The sequence below is a fragment of the Gymnoscopelus microlampas genome (genome assembly GCF_963454915.1).
Source record: "Gymnoscopelus microlampas genome assembly, chromosome: 4".
NCBI classification, from domain to species: domain Eukaryota; kingdom Metazoa; phylum Chordata; class Actinopteri; order Myctophiformes; family Myctophidae; genus Gymnoscopelus; species Gymnoscopelus microlampas.
The window spans coordinates 26,666,327-26,686,989 of NC_139941.1; the positions used below are offsets into that span (position 1 = coordinate 26,666,327).

At 41.6% G+C, this 20,663-nt stretch overlaps 1 protein-coding gene across 1 annotated transcript in view; it reads right to left on the reverse strand.

The window, feature by feature from the left end:
- Positions 1 to 20,663, reverse strand: part of grid2 (glutamate receptor, ionotropic, delta 2) — a gene marked incomplete at both ends in the record, with an annotated part of 761,628 nt that overhangs the window by 275,914 nt on the left and 465,051 nt on the right.

Here is a 20,663-nt window from a genome sequence, read left to right on the forward strand (position 1 = left end):
AGATCTACAAGCTGTAGACCAGTTGTTGATTTTAAGAAATACTCAATAATGAAAAGTACCTTAAGTATTAGTTGAAGACTTATTTGAAGTCAAGGCTGTGTCCAAGCCCTTTAGTTACAGAACATTTAAAGGGCAAAGGTTGTTTTCTTCATGTAGATAGGGACTAAACCCTGGTTCTTTTCTGTTTTTGTTGTAGATTCCACAAAGTCATGATTAAGAAAAAGGTGTCTTTCTGTATTCATTCACTACTATGAAATCCCCCGTTGTTGTTATTTTTGTTAAAAGATTAGTGACACTTCGTCCAAGTTTGAGAATTAGTAATATTCATAGGTTTGGCCCTTTCCCTCTTCACAAGTAAGAAGCTGCCATGTTTCTAAAAGCATTTAGTCACTTTGACTGAAAAGTATTTCTACTCAAGTGAGGAGTATATCATGTGAAGGCATTCTAATCTCAGCCTGCAAGCTGTTATGACGAGAGCAGTGACTCCCACGTTCCAAGCCCATGGGAATGCTTAAAAAAAAAAAAATAGTAAAGGAAGCGAGTTCAGTTCTCATGGAACTTATCTTTCATTTGTTGTGTCTTGATACTAGTGTGCCACAGGCCCCATTTCTCACTTAGCAGTGTTCTAAGTAAAGTTGTGAATCATTATAAGTAGCGGTTTTTAAGTAATTAATTGTATATTGAATCATGACCATAAGTTATGGCCATGGTTCAAACAGGAGGGAGTGACACTGAGTTAAGAAGTATTAATAGTAATTAAAGACACATATTCACAACATATTCAAACTTACATTTTTTAAAATTCTGGTAAAAGCCATACACTGTAAAAATGAATTTGAAGACGTTACAAAGGTCAAAAGAACTAGTAAGCTGCCAAGATTTTATCTCTTCCACAGGAACGATGGGACTGCTTATGGTGATGCTGACCAGGTCATCAAGTGTGAACTGAACTCTCCGTGCTAGGAGGGTCCATGCCCGGGTCACGTCAACATGCCAACTGCTGTGAGATGCAGTCCCTGGTCAACATGTCACCTGATGTGAGACGTGTGGTTTGCCCAATCCACACAAAAACATTCGCAAGTTGGTGCAAACATCATCGAACATTACGTAAGAAGGTGAAGAAGGCCGGCTTGTGGGGTGGAGTCTCACATATAGAGTGATATTAGGCCCTAACCGGTGAAGAATCCACTTAGAATAGTACCCCCCCCTCACCTGATTACACTTAAAAGGACGATGCACCACACTTGTTTTTATTTTTATATTTTCCTATCTATGTTATTGTATATTTTTCTATGTATCTTTTGTCTCTATTATTAAAAGTTAAGCAGGGGAAGGCTAAAGCTAAGATAATTATGATTGTTATGTTGCATATATATATGTCTACATCCTACATTTCCTGTTGCAGTTAACTGATAGTAAGTAAGTGCCGCGAATCCAAACAGTGAGTGAGCCTTGGGTCAAGCTATTTGCCGTGCAAAACGTATGATCAGTTTTAAGCACATAAATAAGAGCTTTTATGTCACTCTGAAGCGGACTAAGTATGAAGTGTGATAAATGTAATATCATGGAGCGAGATGGAAAATGCCAACTGGTGTGAATGTGTTAGTGTGGAATGAGGGCGCATTTAAGACAACCTCCGAAGGGAGGGGCGGGATAACCGACCAAACGGTCATCATCTCGGCTAAGCCACACCCTAACATGCCATCAAACCCTCTCCGAAGCCACATACTAATGATGCCATCAAAACACCGTGACCCCACTGGGGATCCAGTGGTCCTGGTGAGAAGTACTTTTCGAACAAGTACCTGTTGTGTTTACATTTCAGATGACATTAATGCTAAAGAGGCCAATAACGCGATGTCCAATCTACGTGCCCTTCAGAAAGCTATGAATGGTAACATCACCATAAGGGGTGGTTTTTCTTGGTTAATGGGAGGGGGTTGGATTCAAGCTCTGTGCAAATTTGAAACAATGGTACTCTGTGCTTTGGTGCTGTTTCGCGTGTTATCGGTCTGTGTGATCCTGAAACGCATGGTTGCGGACGTTCGCCTTTATGATGAGAATGACACAGACATCTAAGTGCTCTGTTAATATTTGAAAATGAATTGTCAGTTCATAATGGTCAAATTAATGATACAAACGGTTGAAGGTTATTAAGTGTTACAACCACTGCTCACAAGAAAGCCACACATTTTGAGAGTGATAATGTCCTTTTTCCTATCCGTGGGTTTTTTCAGCATTATCTACAATCGTTTATATCATTATTGATCAGGATCAATTGACATTCTAATAGTCTCATCATGTGCCCTGATAACAGCTTTGTGCTATGCTCTGTATGACAAAGTGCGACAAGCGGATAGCTTAAGTACCAAGGCCACTGAAAGCGAAAGAGGCAAGTGATTAATGAAATCCTGATATGATGTCCATTTTGAAAATGTGAAAACAAGAAGAATATGTATATTAATTATTGATCAAAAGGAGGGAAATGAAAGGTCCGATTCTCAGTTTTATATAATGTGTTCATATAATTAATGCATAAATGTTCATTTCTACTGTGCTTGGTACTGAGAGGAGGACAGAACTAAGGGCCAATACTGAATGGTCTATTATTGTAAGTTACAGATGTTGACATTCCACGGCTATCTTATAGTGTCTCCAGCCCTTGGAGGCACAGCTCTCTGCTCCCACTGAAGTCTCAAATACGCTCTAATCTATTACATTTAGTACCTATTACTCGTATCCTAATACTTTTGAGTACTTCCTAAGCCCTGCCTCCTGCTTAACTGTTTCTCCTTCTCATGTTGCTGTATATAAACCAATGTAAAGTATTTGTACTTCAGGAAATGATTCAGGTAAAGCTGGACATTGGCTCCTTGGTACCAAGTAAAATATGACGGAGATCTCCGACTGTGTCTGTGTCTATCTTATTCCAATGTGTGATCTGAGCCTAAGGTGTTTGTAAAATGATAAAGCAATCTATCAATGGGGTGGAATTAATTGGCATAATGACTAAATTGTGGAGAAAAAAAGGTAAAAAACGAAATACAGTACAAATGCAATACAGTTGGTAGTCCTGTGCAGTCTATCTATTAATATAATACAGTATCTACACAGCTATGTACTGTAGTTATAAATAGCACACAGCCGCCTACACTTGTACAGTAGCTGCAGTGGTGGCAGAATAATACTGTAAAATGGCAGTAAATATAAAAAGAATCTCCTGATACAGTTTAAATCACTTTTTTGTTCAGGTGTGTTATGGCCTGGGGATAGAAACTGTCCCTGAGCCTGCTGCTTTGGTACAATTGCCAGCGTGTACGTTGTAGCCGAAAGAGAGGGAGGACATTTGTGGAAATTAAAAATGCACTTTGTCACATTAGATCTTTGTGGCTGACTGCACTTTGTTTAAATTATAATGGCTGTGAGAACTATTCTTTCCCAAGTCAAATACAAATATAAAGATACTAGAGGGTCGGGCCGCTATGCGGCCCTCCCGTCTAGTAGCCTGGCCCGCACATCGGAGACAGAGACAGAAGAGCGTATAGATGTTCCTTGCAACACCGGTGCTTGTTTCTCGCACATGATTTGGCAACGAGCAAAACGAAAGCGAAACCTAACTGCAGCATGCAAACCAAAAGTGAAACCTAACTGCAACACGCAAACCAAAAGCGAAACCTAACATGCAACTGACAAACACGAAACCTAACAGACAAACAGACAAACACACAAACACGCAAACACGCACACATCCACTTTGCCAATTGTATATATAGATAAAGGCCATCACCTTGTGATGCATGGAAGTCTGACAATACTAAAATGATAATAACTATTGGTCTCTCCAAATACACGCCATTTGAATACACACACAAGTACTAGCCCAGTGAGTTCCACGTTACTTTCACTGTACATCTGTCCAGCCGTGAAAATAAAGGGTCCAGTGGCCTACTTTTACAATACCCGGAGGCTGCCATAGTGTTTTACAAGACTTCCCTTTATAAGAGGCGGGGGACAGAGAAGTCAGAGAAGTTTCTGCACGAGTAGCGGTTTGTTAATTAGGTTGATGGGGCAACACACCACCAACAGGGGAAAGAGAGACTCTATACGATTGTAGCACAGTGTTATACTAAAGGCTGTGACTTATTACCCTTCTACAGTACAGTGTTAAAGTACATGCAAAGCTGTGCCTGATTTAGACAGACACACCACCTGCTGAATGACCAATAAGCATCTGGAATACTGTCGGGACAATTTCAGCCTATTTAATTCAATTGAATTTAATTCAAGCCAAACCATATTTTCATATCAGTGTCACTACGACAGAATTATTTTATATGGGGTTCCATAGCCTAATGCAAGTACATTTGGAGGTCCATGACATAAGTATGAAAAGACCTGGCCTCAGGAACAGTCCTCGTCTTATGTTGCTGTTTAATGGTGGTACTGCTGACCAGAATTAAATACATTGTACAATGCACTGTAACAATGACAAGCTAGCTAACTGAGTAAGTTCAATTTACCCATTGAATGGGTCACAGACTCACCGTAGCCATCATCACAACAATATATTGTCTTCAGCTTGGACTGGTAGTTATGCACTCACTGTCAGGTGGAAACCTTGTATGTCCAAAACTATCAATAAAAAAGAACCTGCGATGGATCCAATGTCAGAAGGTCTTGTTAATACTTTTCATTGGTTAATATAGAACCCATAGACAGACTTAACTTTTACTTTCAATATTCTTTCAAATATAGCAGGATAGGATAGAGACTATTTGAATTTCACTACTTTTGGGTGACACTGTAGGGCATTATTTCAAGTAAAAAGTTGAATTATGGAGATACGTTTCTGCCCAACAGCGAGTACAATATGTTCTATTGGTGTTATAGCCTTAGATTGATCTACAGCCCCTTAAAAATAAAGAATGATCATCTCTCTCCACATGAAAATAAAATAAAATAGAAGGAAAGCAAAGAGAGTAGAGAATGGATAAATGGATGGATGGATAAATGGGTAAAAGAAAAAGACGGATGGATAAATACAAGAAGAGATAAAGATGGCAATGGGGCGGTAGGAACTGCTGGCTGGCCGTGTAATATGACAACAGTAATGGAGCAGGGAGGGGCAGGCGGGGAGTGTGTGTGTGTGTGTGTGTGTGTGTGTGTGTGTGTGTGTGTGTGTGTGTGTGTGTGTGTGTGTGTGTGTGTGTGTGTGTGTGTGTGAGAGAGAGAGAGAGAGAGAGAGAGCGCGCATTTGCATCAATGTTGGTGTTTGTGCATGAGTCAGAATTAGAGAAGATAGAAAGAACACAAAAAAACATTACGCCCACATGTGATCGCGCACATGTGATCTACCCACGCTCTGTTGCCAATGAAGTCATATCACAAAAATGACACACGCACACCTCCTATAAAGCACTTACTGGCATCCACAGAGTCTTTCCTGCATAGAGGCATTTTTAGCATCCCCCAAAGAGGTGTTAGCCAGGAAAATCACCAGCACCAACATTAGAATTAAAATTCAAGAGCACCCTGCAGTTCAACCCGTTTCTAACAATGTATTTTTTCCATTTCTTGAAAAGTAACAGTTTTTGACAACGACTGATCAAAAGTACCAAACATGTTTTATCATACTGTCATGTGTAGTTAACCCCCAAAGGCCCATTCTGGGCCAGGCAAAAGACCCTGAATCAGTGGTGGTCTCTCGCCTTTATTTCTTCTGACAACCACGCGCGCGCGCGCGCACACACACACACACACACACACACACACACACACACACACACACACACACACACACACACACACACACACACACACACACACACACACACACACACACACACACACACACACACACACACACACACACACACACACACACACACACACCCTTTCCGTCCTTTACCAGTAATGGGGCACAGTCATTGTGATTCCAGCTCAATGTGCTAAGATAAAACCTTAATGTCACCACACAAAAACATACATGCACGCACGCACACGCACACACACACACACACACACACACACACACACACACACACACACACACACACACACACACACACACACACAAGCGTGCGCACAGAGAGAGAGAGAGGGGTTTGCTTAGATAAGAGCATAATGACATCTCTGTCTGGTGATAAAGTTCAAGGAGAGGGGCTAGTCCTTGAACTGCCCTTTTAACGGCACTGCAAACCAGCCGATACAATCTCTGCATGCGTGTGTGTGCTGTGTGTGTGTGCATGCATGCGTGCATGCGTTTGTGCTCCACAATCAGGGCACACTCTGCAGGGACAAGAGGCCTTTAAATACCAACTTGTAGCCCTGTGCTTAAGAAGACATATTTCACCTCTAACTGTGTGTGTGTGTGTGTGTGTGTGTGTGTGTGTGTGTGTGTGTGTGTGTGTGTGTGTGTGTGTGTGTGTGTGTGTGTGTGTGCGTGTGTGTGTGTGTGTGTGTGTGTGTGTGTGTGTGTGTGTGTAGGCGTGCGTGCGTATTGAATCTTTCCCTTCAAGGACTAAATTGTTTTTCTAGTAAAGGGTAACAATTTTATACTCATCACGTCCACATCCCTCTTTCATTTCATTTCGTCTTACTTGCTCTGTCTGCCCTCGTCATTCATCCCTCTTTCCATTCGTCTCCTGTTCGCCTCCATCCCCCCTTCTCTCTGTCCATCCACATGTTTTTTTATTCTCTCACTCACTTTTTCACTCTGTTCTTTCCCTCTTTGCCCTTCTTGATCCCCACTTCATTTTGCCCTTCCTTTTCCTCATTTCCTCTATCCCTTAAGTTAACCACTTAAGCTCTATATAATGTGCTTTGCTGTATGACAAATACTGATCATAGCAGATCTACAAGCTCACAATCCGTCGCACTTTGTGAGCTTGTAGATTTGCTATGTTTGATATTTTAGGCCTTTATGGGGACACAAATCAAAAAATTGGAAACATTTAGAACTAGAAAAAGTGCTTCTCGGAGCACAGGTCTCCGCCAGGTCAGGTAGGCTATTGTGGCCTCCTGGTGGCGCTATAATAGGCCAATGTGAAAAGGGTGGCATTTCTTCTTAGGCTTTGCACAATTGGACACTGACTGCATTCATGATTTGAGGCATTTTGTTAAAAAATGTAATTAGACCTGCTGGTGGGGCTATAACAGGCCAATGTTAAAAGTGGCATTTGTTCCTCAACATAGTGTGAATGTGTGTGCAAAGTTTGACCGCAATCGGACGGTGCGTTCATGATTTGCGGTTCAAAACAAGCCAATAATGCAAACTTTAGATGTCAATTTTAGCCGATCAGGATGGAATATGAAAAATCAAACACATCCGTCTTGATAACATGACTATAGAGATCATGTGTACCGATTTGCGTGAAATTTGGATACAATTTGAAGGAGTAGTATAAAATAATGTGTTTTACATAAGTCGGCCTCCTGGTGGCGCTATAAAAGGCAGATGTGAAAAAAGCAGGGCAAAGGTAGTGTGCATACAAAGTTTTACGCTGATCGGTGCAGTTATAGGTAAAAACACAAATCGGCCTGTTATAGCGCCACCATGAGGCTGATTTGAAAAATGTCAAATGGTATTTCTTCCTCGGCCTAATGGGAATGTTGGTGCTTAATTTCACAGAAAGTGCATGCTGCGTTCATGATTTGAGGCATTTTGTTCAAAACGGAGCACTCCTGGAAACTTTGGAAGACATTTTTAGCCAATCAGGATGGAATATAAAAAATCTGAAAGACCCGTTTCGTTTAATGACTATAGAGATACTGTGTACCGATTTGCGTGATTTTTGGACAAAATCTGTAGGAGTACTGTCAAAAAATATGTTTTGCACAAATCGGCCTCCTGGTGGCACTATAAAAGGCCCATGAGGACGGACGGACGGACGGACGGACGGACGGACGGACGGACAGACGGACAGGGGGAAAAACATACTCTCTCGCCATGCCTTTCGGCCTGGTGGAGACAAAAATCTTGGAAATGTTAGGAACATTTAGAAAAATGCCCAGAATAGGGCAAACCACATCAGGGTGGGTTAGGGTTACTATGCACACTTCCACTACATTTCTCCTCTACTCTTCTCTCATCTATCTGTCCATCATACCACACCTTTCCTTCTTTCTTGCATCTGTCTGCTTTTGTTCCGTCGCTCGTCCATCCCATCCCAATGATCCCATGCATCTCACTATACCTCTTTCCCCCGGCTCCATCTATCACTGCGTGTCTATCACCCCCCCCCCCCCCCCCCCCCCCATGTGTTTACTACCCTCCTCTCCTTCTGCTTCTCTTTCCCTCCTTCCATCACTTCAATGCTCTCTCTCCTCTCATGGTACAACTTCCCTGTCATTACCCAGAATGGAGCCTCATCCTTCACCCTTCTGTCCTTCCTTGCTTTCATAATAATACTATAATAATAATAATAATAACTTCGTCCCCACTCCAGGGGTGCTTTTGTCACAGTGCATTCACTTCCATTGCTCTTTTTTGCCTCCTCCCTCGCTCCCCACGTTTCTGTCCTTCCTGTCCTTCCCTCTGTCCCTCTGCCCATCATATCCACCTCTATCTTCAGCACTAAAGTCAAGAGTAACTTAACAACATTAATCCTTGCGTCCCCTTTTTGGTTTCATTATAGGCCACTAAAATAGGCTTGTCCTATGCTGTATATCGTCGCTGTTGGGCATAAACCTTGTACTGCATTGTCCAAAACCTTTCAGGACAAAAGGTTTTTCCGACCAATGTAGTTAATATCTAGTCACAAACTTGCTTTACTTTTCATTGGTTAAATATGTATAAAATCAACAGACTTTTAACCATGCATCCCTATTGTATATTGGGCATGCCATTATATGCAAAACTTTTCAAAAATAGCTTAAGTAGCAGATCTACAAGCTAACCATGCCTCGAGATGCGATGCATTGTAAGCTTACAAAGACCTAAAGGCAGTCCTTCATACTGGGGCAATATCAGGATTGGAGGTCGATATGTCACCAGTCATATCGGTGGGTGGAGATCTCTGATACTTCAGCGAGACTCACGTGTCTATTCCCTATCTCTTCACCTTCCTTTCTGTCTCATCTTATGTTCTCCTTATCCAATAAATACAAGTGTCACAGCATGTTGAACCCGACCCTGCAGGGACCACATCACACCAGTCCTCCATGACCTTTCACTGGCCCACAGTCAAACAAAGAATAGATTTCAAGATTCGTATCACCACCTACAAGGCCCTCAACATCCAGGCTCCCCGCTACCTCTCTGACCTCCTCCCATGCCACGCCCCCCCTCCCGCTCCCTCAGGTCTGGTGATGCCAACCCACAGAGTTATAATATATCTAGAGCAGTGGTTCTCAAACTTTTTCATGTCAAGGACCCCCATATTGACATTTATTAGCCTGCGGACCCCCATTTGAAAAGATATGTCAGGGACCCCCATAAGAGAAGATATTTACAGCTCTATAGCAGTGATTCTCAAACATTTTAATTTCAAGGACCCCCTGTTTGACATGCATTAGGCTACGGACCCCCATTTAATGGCATTTCTATCTCTGGACCCCAATTTATATTGTAAAATCAATGTTAATTTAACTCTGAGAGTGTACAAATGGAACCAAATGGACCCGTTAGGGGTCAAAGTGCTCAGTGGCGTTTTGAAGCACCCGGAAGTAAGAATAGGAACCAATATGGAACCAATATGAACCAATGGATTGGATCCATGGGTCGTGACGCGTCGTGAGCATGCGCACAAAACGGGAGACGCACGAGCAGTAGCATTTAAGTGCATTCTCAGATTTGACCACCAGGCTTGGCCGCTTCACTGTTCTACCGTAATTCTGGGGGCTTGTGCCAACCTCCTGGACATCCCCAAGTCAAAGAAACTAACCTGGGGTGACAGGGCTTTCTCAGTTGCTGCCCCCTCCCTATGGAACTCACTCCAAGCTAAAACATTTTTACTGTTGTATTTACTGTCTTTTTTTTCTCTCTTCTGTTTGTGCCCTTTTAGTAATGTTTATATGTGCTCTTTTTTGTAATGTTGCTTGTTTTCTGTATGGGGACTACGGATGGAAATTAGCATTCTTGCTAAATCCGGTGTATTTACACTGCATTTTATGTGTGGTGTTCATTAGTATGCGCTGTCTCGTCCAAAATAAATGTAAAAAACGAAACAAAAAAAACATCAAAGCTGCCCCCACACTCGCCACAGGGTTTAAAACCACACTCAAACCCTTTTCAGACTTCCCTAACCAAAGCCAAGGAAGAACCTCTGCCCCAAACGTTTTATATTGACCTGTTATACCGCCACCAGGAGGCAGATTTTAGGCCTTGTTTGTGCCAGATTACATTTTCTGCCATAGTGTGTTTTCTTCAAAACACACTTTTTGCTACTACTCCAACAGATTGTGTCCAAAAATCACACAAATTGATATTATAATTTGTTTTGTTTTGTAAAGCGACTTTATTTAGAAAAGCGCTATAACAATTGCATGTATCATTATGTTCCTCCCACGCTTTGCCGGGAATGTGGCCGTATCACAACCACAAGGCTATGAAACAATGAATACATGAATTCATTACATCTAAAAAAAAGTTTACTTGGACTGTGCATGTTGTTGGAGTGAAAATGACTGTGATTGACTCAACTCCATCAATGCAGCTCGCACAATATAACAGCAGCACTTTGCCTGAGTCAGTCAAGTCAAGTTGAGTGAAAGTTTACTCAGTGTCAGGAGAGTAGCAAGGAAGATGACCTTCACATAATTCAGTAAGCAGGACAGAGAGAGAGAGAGAGAGAGAGAGAGAGAGAGAGAGAGAGAGAGAGAGAGAGAGAGAGAGAGAGAGAGAGAGAGAGAGAGAGAGAGAGAGAGAGAGAGAGAGAGAGAGAGAGAGAGAGAGAGAGAGAGAGAGAGAGAAGAAAGAAAGAAAGAAAGAAAGAAAGAAAGAAAGAAAGAAAGAAAGAAAGAAAGAAAGAAAGAGAGAGAGAGAGAGAGAGAGAGAGAGAGAGAGAAAAGGAAAGAAAGAAAGAAAGAAAGAGAGAGAGAGAGAGAGAGAGAGAGAGGGCGCAGCACAGGAGTATGAAAGAATGAACATTTCCTGAAATATCTGTCATATCTGTCATAATTTGTTCTCAATTTTATAAGACGTTAACATAAAATCCATTAGTCTATATAATTAACTATCAGGCCTGCTGCGGAATTGAACATAAGGCACTAGACGGATAAAAATTAGCTACTACCAAATGATAACCACGGGTTGAGGATTGATATTCATAACATTTACTGTGTGAGGTATGCAACAGAGAGAGAGAGAGAGAGAGAGAAGAGAACCGAGGAGTCTAAAGAGAGATGAATGGAGTGAGGGAGTGGGCAAAAGGGTAGAGGACAGGCACTGGAGGAGGAAGAGGGAAGGGGGGCAGCAGGCATATCTGACATCTGACAAAAGCAATTTGTCAAAGCTTTACCTTGAGCTGCCCATTCTCTCTGACTCCTTCTGCTATGACACACTCTTAAGCCCGATTCAAACTTACGCAAAGCGCTGTGAGCTTGTAGGTCGGCTGTTTCCGGGAGCATAAATTAGGCTTTACTGTCTCTCTCTTACACACTTCAGCAGCTATCCTCACTGACACATATACCAGATATCTGGAAAATGCTTACTGCTTAGGTAATAATAAATACGCATTACTAGAAAGGTGCGCCCAGTAGAATGCAAAAGTCTGCCAGGAGGTATGCCCTCTTTCCATCTTTCTCTCTGAACTAAGAGTAGTGTGGCATGTGATTCCCATGTTGTACATGGTATCCAGTGTTATGCAAGCTAAGCTTGTAAAGTGCTCACAACACATTGCATTGTGATGCGTTGTGAGCCTGTAGACCGGCTATTTTCAAATAACCAGTGTACATAGGTTTAAAGTAGTTGACTGATTGTGACGCTATAACATTTTGCTGGGGTCCTGCTCAAGGACCCCCGGACCCCACTTTAAGAACCACTGGTAGCTACCAGTTACAGTACACTACAGCGTCACTACACTGAAGCTGCCCCCCAGAGAAATGCAGCATACACTACATTAACATGGCAAAAGTACTTTACCAAAGCTATTTTTTTCCCCTTCCAACATTGAACCAACTTCATTCCAAGTCAATGCTATCTCAGTGATCAACAAAACTGTCAGTGCTGTGACTAGCCTACTCCAAAACCAACTTGGAAAGGACACAAAATAAAACAACGGTGTGGGTGTGCGTGCATGTCTGTGTGCATGTATGTGAGTGCAATTGTGTTTGTGTGGGTACCGGTATGCTCAATTTAGACTTGGACATCTGCAGGACTCTAAACTCTATAACTCAACCCAAACTAACAGTAGTAAAATAATAAACACCTGTTCCAAACAGCATTGCAACACTGTGGAGTTCCTCCGAAATTCATTAACATCCTCCAACATCTGTATGAGGATTCCAACTGCCAAATGATCTACAACGGAAAGCTTCTCCTCTATGGATCAGAGACATGGAGAGTGACCAAGATTACCACCAACAAACTCGAGACCTTTGTTAACAAATGCCTAAGACACATCCTGAACATCAGGTGGCCCGACAAACTATCAAACGCCAGCCTGTTGGAGAGAGCCAACCAAAACTCCATGCAGCCAGGCTGTGAAGAGGAGGAAGTGGGTGGATTGGACACAACCTCCACAAACCAGCTGACAACATCACAAGGCCTCTGAATCCATACAAGTTACAGGCTAGATGAAAAGCACACCAGGGTCAAACTGATGATGAGACACAATCTTTTTAAGATATTGTTTTTGTTTATGTTTTGGCCATATTCAATGAATGGTAGAATGTACTGGACATTTTTGGCAATATTAGCTGTAACTCACTGTATCATTAAAAGCCCTCTTCCATGCTAAAATTCAAGTTCAGTAGCTATTGATACACTAATGTGTTCATTTGAAAGGCTTGTATTAGAGTAATTGTAATTTTAGATAAAATAAACAGCGTTGGGACTTTCAAAAGGGGGGATAACCTAGTTGTATCTAACAACTTTAAAGTCTCTGTTTAAACATGAATGGCAGTGAATTACATTTACAAATGTAAGCTGAGATCCACCAAAACACACACTGTCACTTACACAATAGACATACGGTTTATTGAAGACAGGGGGAATCTCTGCTAATGAAGTCAACATTAGACTGGTATGGCCCTTTAAAGGAGATGTTATTTAAGTAATGCCAGGTCTGCGGGATTTGCAGAGGGACTAAAATGGCCATTAAATTAAAAGGATGGTACAATAAATAAAACAACGTGGCTTGGCATGGTGATAGAAGCACAAATCAAACCATGCTGGCAGCTTTTAATTTGGTGTCTGAGCGCTCATCAGTGGATTATTAAAATATGGGAAGCTGCTGCCCCACCTGCTGCACTGAACTTACAGTATTGTGTATGTGGGTGTGCGTGTCCATGTCCGTGTCCGTGTCTGTGTGTCCGTGTGTGTGTGTGTGTGTGTGTGTGTGTGTGTGTGTGTGTGTGTGTGTGTGTGTGTGTGTCCATAACAGTAACTGATAATTAATGACTGTTGGATTAATCTAAATAAATGTTTTGAAATATCTTTATATATCTTTGGCATAATTTTCCCACTGCCTCTGTCTCTGTCTCTCTGTCATCTGATCTCTGGGTTTTTCATTGTTCGGGGGGAATCACACTTCTAAGTGATGATAAAATATGCAAATAAGCAGTCATAAAATAGAATATCTGGGATCTGAAACCGACACATGGTGACGACGTCTAGTTAGCGAACCAGCAATGGAGTCAGTCTATATGCAGGAGTAATAAGTATAGCTGTCACTTCCTGTAGGACACAGTACCCCATGTCTATTTTTGGGGCCATTGAGAGTATCGAGTCTGTGTCCATGTCCTGATTATACCGTATGCCTGTCTCAAAAAAGAAAAATACAACTTAAAGTGGGATGCCACTAAGAACTGTAATTGTTCCTGTATAGATTGCTCAATCTGACAGTGCACAATGTATATAAGCAGACATGGTCATGCCTCATTTTTGCAAATTTGTTTTAATGTGATATTGGTGTTAGTACTGTTGCTATAGAATAAAATACGGTAATAAAGGTAACTATAGCTAATTTCTGGTATCTGCACGTTAAACTTTTCCCCCCTCTCCCTGTTACGCTGATGTTGCTACTACCGAGGCTTCTCATCTTAGTTTTTTTCATTGTTATTGCTATGTTCTGGCTCAGTATTTTGGCAAATCTCACATTGCATTTTGATGTTTGTACCTGTATATGCGATAGGATATGAGTACTGACATCTTCTAGATCCTTCTATGTCTGCTTTAACAGTATGCAAGTCTCTTTCTCGGCTTATACAATATGTCCTGTTGGTCTCTTTCTCTGCTAATGTATGTACGTCTCTTTCTCTGCTTATACAGTGTGCAAGACACTTTCTCTGCTTATACAGTAGGCATATATCTGTTTCTGCTTATACAGAATGCATGTATCTTTCTCTGCTTATACAGAATGCATGTATCTTTCTCTGCTTATACAGAATGCATGTATATGTCTCTGCTTATACAGAATGCATGTATCTTTCTCTGCTTATACAGAATGCATGTATCTTTTTCTGCTTATACAGAATACATGTATCTTTCTCTGCTTATACAGAATGCATGTATCTTTTTCTGCTTATACAGAATGCATGTATCTTTCTCTGCTTATACAGTATAGATGTATCTTTCTCTGCTTATACTTGAATATTGAATATATTTGAATGCATGTATCTTTCTATGCGCATGTATCTTTCTCTGTTTATCCAGTGTGACTCTTTCTCTTCCTTATACAGTACGTATCTTTTTCTCTGGTTACACAGTGTGCATCTCTTTCTCTGGTTATAATGGAGAACGCCAACCTCATTGACCTCTTGTAATTCAGTTGCACGAGTCTATAGGCTTTACAGAGGCCATACTGTATACTTTATCTTCTTCATTACAATGGATAGTTAGAATTCACTAAATATTGTACATACCCCAGTTCTGTCCCTTTTAGATGGGTTTAGACCATAAAATCTCCAGATCAAAACTTCTCTGATGATATCCTTTAATATTTCATGCTTTTAACATCAAATGGCAAAATTCACACTTTCTGCATACTGAATATCACGACAGGAGTAGGTGAAGGAGAGAGAAGGGTGGAGGCAGAAGACTTTTCTCTCCAATTGCCACTGACCTTCTTACTAAAGCAACGTGCACAAGCAATCTCTTATGTAACCATAATATCAGTAACACAGCTGGGATTCATTCTGAACACGAACAGTGTCTCATTAAGAATACACTCGAGAAGGCATGGACACAACCCCAAAAATAAAAACAAATAAGACAGAAGGACAATCTTAATGTGGGCAAATATAAAACACGCACAAATGCATGGATGTACTGAGTTTGCCTTCTAGCAGTGTGCTAGCCTTCTAGCAGTGTGCATCATCGGTCTGGTGGTTTGTAGAATTAGCTTTGCACGCACGCGCACACACACACGGCTAGCTTCCTATAGAACCAAAACCAAAGGGAACTCGTTAGTACAGGTACATCTGAACTAACGTCTGGTGGTTTGTAAGTTTGCACACACACACACACACACACACACACGGCTAGCCTCCTACAGAACCAAAACCAAAGGGAACACGTTAGTACAGCTACATCGCAGACAGTCGATGTGCCTCAGGATTATTTTACTTTTTTATAATATACTGTATAGAACAATATATTCTGACGCTGGGGAAAGACTATCATACTGAGAATATCAACAATAGTCAATACTGTTTTTTTGGGGGGGTTTTACAAAGACACCAAGTAGGTGTATCATAGGCTAATTCTGGAAAAAACACTGCTGGCTGAGGGGTCCCTTTCAAATGGTGTATATTTTTAAATGCCACAGTAAGGGTTTGACGGTAGCGCTCTTTTAAACACTGTGGTCCGAGGGTGACCATTCACGCTACAGAGTGAGAGTTACAGTACTGATACACTTGTGATTGCTTGTTGTGACTACTACAAGCACAACCACAAAAACAGTTTCTCCCTGCATTGGTCTAGGCATATTCTATGCTTATAGTGCTAAAATGTATGAACTACAATTATTATTACACAGACTCCTCAAGTATTTGAACATTAAAGGCATGCACTTCCTTTGTGTGAAAACAATGTAACTTATCTATGTTTCTCACTTCACTGAAATCAACTTTCACTGGGCTTTTATGAGCTCAATAAGTTTCCTGGCCACCATGGGGCCCCATAATGATATGCATAACAAATGCATAGAGGACTGCAAAAAACATTTAATGAGCCTGGGTCGAAAAGTAACAAACCAGAGAGAGAGAAAGAGAGAGAGAGCATGGTGGAATATGATTTGTTGTTGAACCCACTAGATATTGAACAACACTTGCAGGGCTCACAGCCAGGGACAGAAATGGCATCACATCACATCAGGGACACAGCCCCATCAGTCACAGTCAACGACCACAACCCCCCTCAATAATACACCACACTGCGGTGCCCCATACGGGTGGGGCCAACAACACACTCATGACCACTGGGATCTGTAATCAGAGGATAATTTTAATACATTTGACCCTCGCCCCCTCTCTCTCTCTCTCTCTCTCTCTCTCTCTCTCTCTCTCTCTCTCTCTCTCTCTCTCTCTCTCTCTCTCTCTCTCTCTCTCTCTCTCTCTCTCTCTCTCTCTCTCTCTCTCTCTCTCTCTCTCTCTCTCTCTCTCTCTCTCTCTCTCTCTCTCTCTCTCCCCCTCCCTCCACAGTCTTTTAACCTCTGTTCGATCCTCTGTAACCTCTCTCCTTTCCACAATTACTTCTTTCAATCTCTTTCTGAACCATCTTGTCCACCCTCCCCTCTGAGTTTTGGAACAGCTTTCAGTTGCCGTCTCCATCAGTAATGCATCTGGAAGGGAGGTGCTCTCAGTGACAAACGACTGCACAAATAACTCTGATGGACTAAAAACAAGGTCTCAGCCAGCCTCTCTCTCTTCAGGTCCCTCCGTGTGAATGTCTTTCTGTCTTTCCGCAATGTCTCTCGCCCTCTTTTTCTGCCCGTTTATCTCCATAGCTCCTTGCCAGGGACAGCTATGTGGTCATCAATCTAGCCCACCCATCTTGTCCAGCAGCCAGCACTTCATCCTAGAGACCGTTCTTCACTTGTTGTCAGACACAATTACAATTACATACTGTACCATTATATGACAGCTTTGTTCCCAAAAGAGATCAACTCTCCAGAAAAAGATAATCACAATTTTGAAATCGATGCTGTCATTGATTTAAGAAAAGGCTGACATTTTGAGCTGACATGATCAGCTCAAAATAGCACAAATTATTGAATTAATATGCATCATATATTTAGTGGAAGGTTAAACTGGTTTGGGGGCTAGCTACCCATTTCATTTGGGGGAAAGGTCAATAATAACTGACCATGACCTTGCTGGCCCTGTCGTGGAAGTCAAGTTACATAATTATGGATCTCTCTCTCTCTCTCTCTCTGTCCACACATCTACGCACAAACATATGTGTGCAGATAGATCAGCATGATAACATACATGCACACATGCATGCATCACATATTTATACCTTTTTCGTAAACATCATTATTCATGCAAATTGCTGTTTCTCACACACACACACACACACACACACACACACACACACACACACACACACACACACACACACAGGCTCGATTCACCCAAAGCCTTTCACCGCCTCTCTGTCACGCCTCCAGCCAAATTAGATTGTGATTGCTCTTTCTGAGGTCACTTTTAATTAAACTGAGATGAGAACATGACACGTGGGATTAAGCATCATCCTAACTCTTCAAATTATGAATTCATAACTGCCACTACAGCCTATTGCTTTCAACCATGACCTCCATACTATTTCTGTATAGGAGGGGGAAAAGAAAAAGAGAAAGAAACTGATTGCCTCCAACCATGATGGAGATACTGTATGGAAAGAGAAAGATGGAGGAGGAAGGAGAATGAACAGAGTGAGGAAACCAACAGAGAGAGAGAGAGAGAGAGAGAGAGAGAGAGAGAGAGAGAGAGAGAGAGAGAGAGAGAGAGAGAGAGAGAGAGAGAGATGAGCAGGGAAGGGAAGGGAATGGATAAGACTGAAGAGAGTGGGACCGAGGAGAATAGCTTCTTATCTACAGTGTGAATTTGCACAAGTGTCATGTTCAAGGCCTTTGTGAATAATACATGAGACTAGTGAGGAAGTCGCTCCATATTTCAATTGATCTGGCTAATTGGTATAGATGCCAAGAAATAACTTGAGTCAGCCAAAAGGCCATGGCCGATTATCATGGGCTCAGAAAACATAATTAATGTATGTATGACTGAGATATGTGTGTGTATATATATATATAATATATATATATATAATATATATATATATATATATATATATATATATATATATGTATTTAAAGCTCCAATTAACACAAAAAAACCTGGGTTGTTAATCCTAATACGTCCTAAACGTCTGCATGGGAGAATTGCTGATGTGGTTCAAATAGATATGTAATGTATATATATATTTACAGCTGTCTAGAAGAAGGTCTCTGTGTGTTTGTGTGTGTGTCTGCGGCTAAACCCTGCAAACCACTGGAATGCTCATTGCCAAATGCACACTGCCAGCAGGCAAGGAAGTACTTGATAGTACATAGTAGATCCACTGTCTGTCCATGTTCATGAGCTAGACCGCTGTCATCAATGTGACATCAGTAACATGACATGATATCCACAGGTAAGTGGGGAGGCGGTAGCTGAGTGGGTAGAGACTCCACCTGGGAAACAGAAGGTCCCCTGTGCAGTGTGCACGTCCCAGCTCCTGTCTATGTGTCATCGTGTTCCTGAGCAAGACACTTAACCCCTAACTGCTCCCAGAGGTGCTGCCCCTGCAGCGCCCACCTCCCCTGATACTTATAATGGGTTAAATGCAGAGTCATTATTTTGCTGTACATGCAAATATACAGTGGGAAAAAAAACGCAAAGGCGTGTGGACCAAATTATTATTAAGCCACGCTGTTATTAGACCCTGACGTGTTTGCTAAAGCCAGGTCCATTAATATTAAAGAACATTCCCTAAAGTCCCCCATTGCCAGAGAGGAAAGACATTTTCCACTTCCCCAATACATGGTGTCACACAGGTGGACAGGTGAAAAGGGGAAGAAATACATTTCCCATACCTCTAGGATGTTTGAGGATAATTTTCTGCATTAAGTAGACTGCAGTTATCAGTATACAGATTGAATCTTTAGTTTAGACAAACACGCAGGAGTCTTAAGTACAGTGTTATTTGCACATAAAGTGAGTACAGCATTGTTCTAGGTTTACTCCTTTGAAAGCATTTACTCTCAGGCTCTCAGATAATGAGTCTACTACTATATAGTCTATTGTGTATGAGGGTATACTTAGTATTCCAGACCACACGTACATAGATGCATTCACTATAGGTAATGAATTATAACAACAGCCATCATAGCTTTGAGGAGGTTCTCTAATAATAGATTATAAATCTTACCCAAAGGCAAACATTCAACATTGAACCACAACACTCATGGTACTGTTCCTATAAGAATACGCAATATCAAAGTTTGTGGGTACACTGCGTTTGTATCTGTGGCTATACTGTGTTAAGGACTGTTAATTAAAATAATAATAACAATAATCATTATTATTATTTAATATTCACACACACACACACACACACACACACACACACACACACACACACACACACACACACACACACACACACACACACACACACACAACACACACACACACACACACACACACACACACACACACACACACAATTCCCATTGCATTCATTTCTTTAAATTTCAATTCAATTTATGAATCTGTTCATTCAGAATAATGTATCTGTATCCGGTTACATTGGCACAGTAAGGATTTTCACTGTGTAGTTACTGGCAGCATCACAGTATGCTGCTGTTGATACAGTACATGCTGCTTCACACAACGTTTTCAACTGGAAGAAGTGTCAACTTGTCTGTACCGTGTTACCATGGTTACAGGCATGATATCGTGAGATGGCCTGAGGAAATGCACATCATTTACCTGTTCAAACACAGTAATTAACTGTATGAGCAACATTGCAATGTGCTGTATGCCTCTACACATGTAGTTATACATGCATACGTGCTTCAGTGAGATATGCCTCAGTTATATTTAGTTTGGTGTGGGTGTCTCGCACCGAAAATAGACGATCTACAAGCTTCACAGCGCGTCGTGATAGATTAGATCGGCACCATCCAAGCATAAATCCGACATTAGTGTTTGTGTGTGTACAGTGTTCACATGTGTGTATGTGTGTGCGTACAGTATATATCAGAACACCCACACGGCACTGCAATGTGTTGTGTGTCCCTATAGCTACATGAATGCCTGTTAAGTCCATGTTAGGGGGCAATGACACCGAGATGAGTCATTAGAAACTCATCGCCAGTAACACCCATTGTTCTCCTATGGTAGAGCGTGCCTGGTGTGTGCTCCTCTCGTGCCCTGAGTGTCGCATTTTTCTAGCGTTTTCTAGACGCACATCAAAGTTCAAATACTCTTAAACTCTAAGCACAGAGTTGCACTGC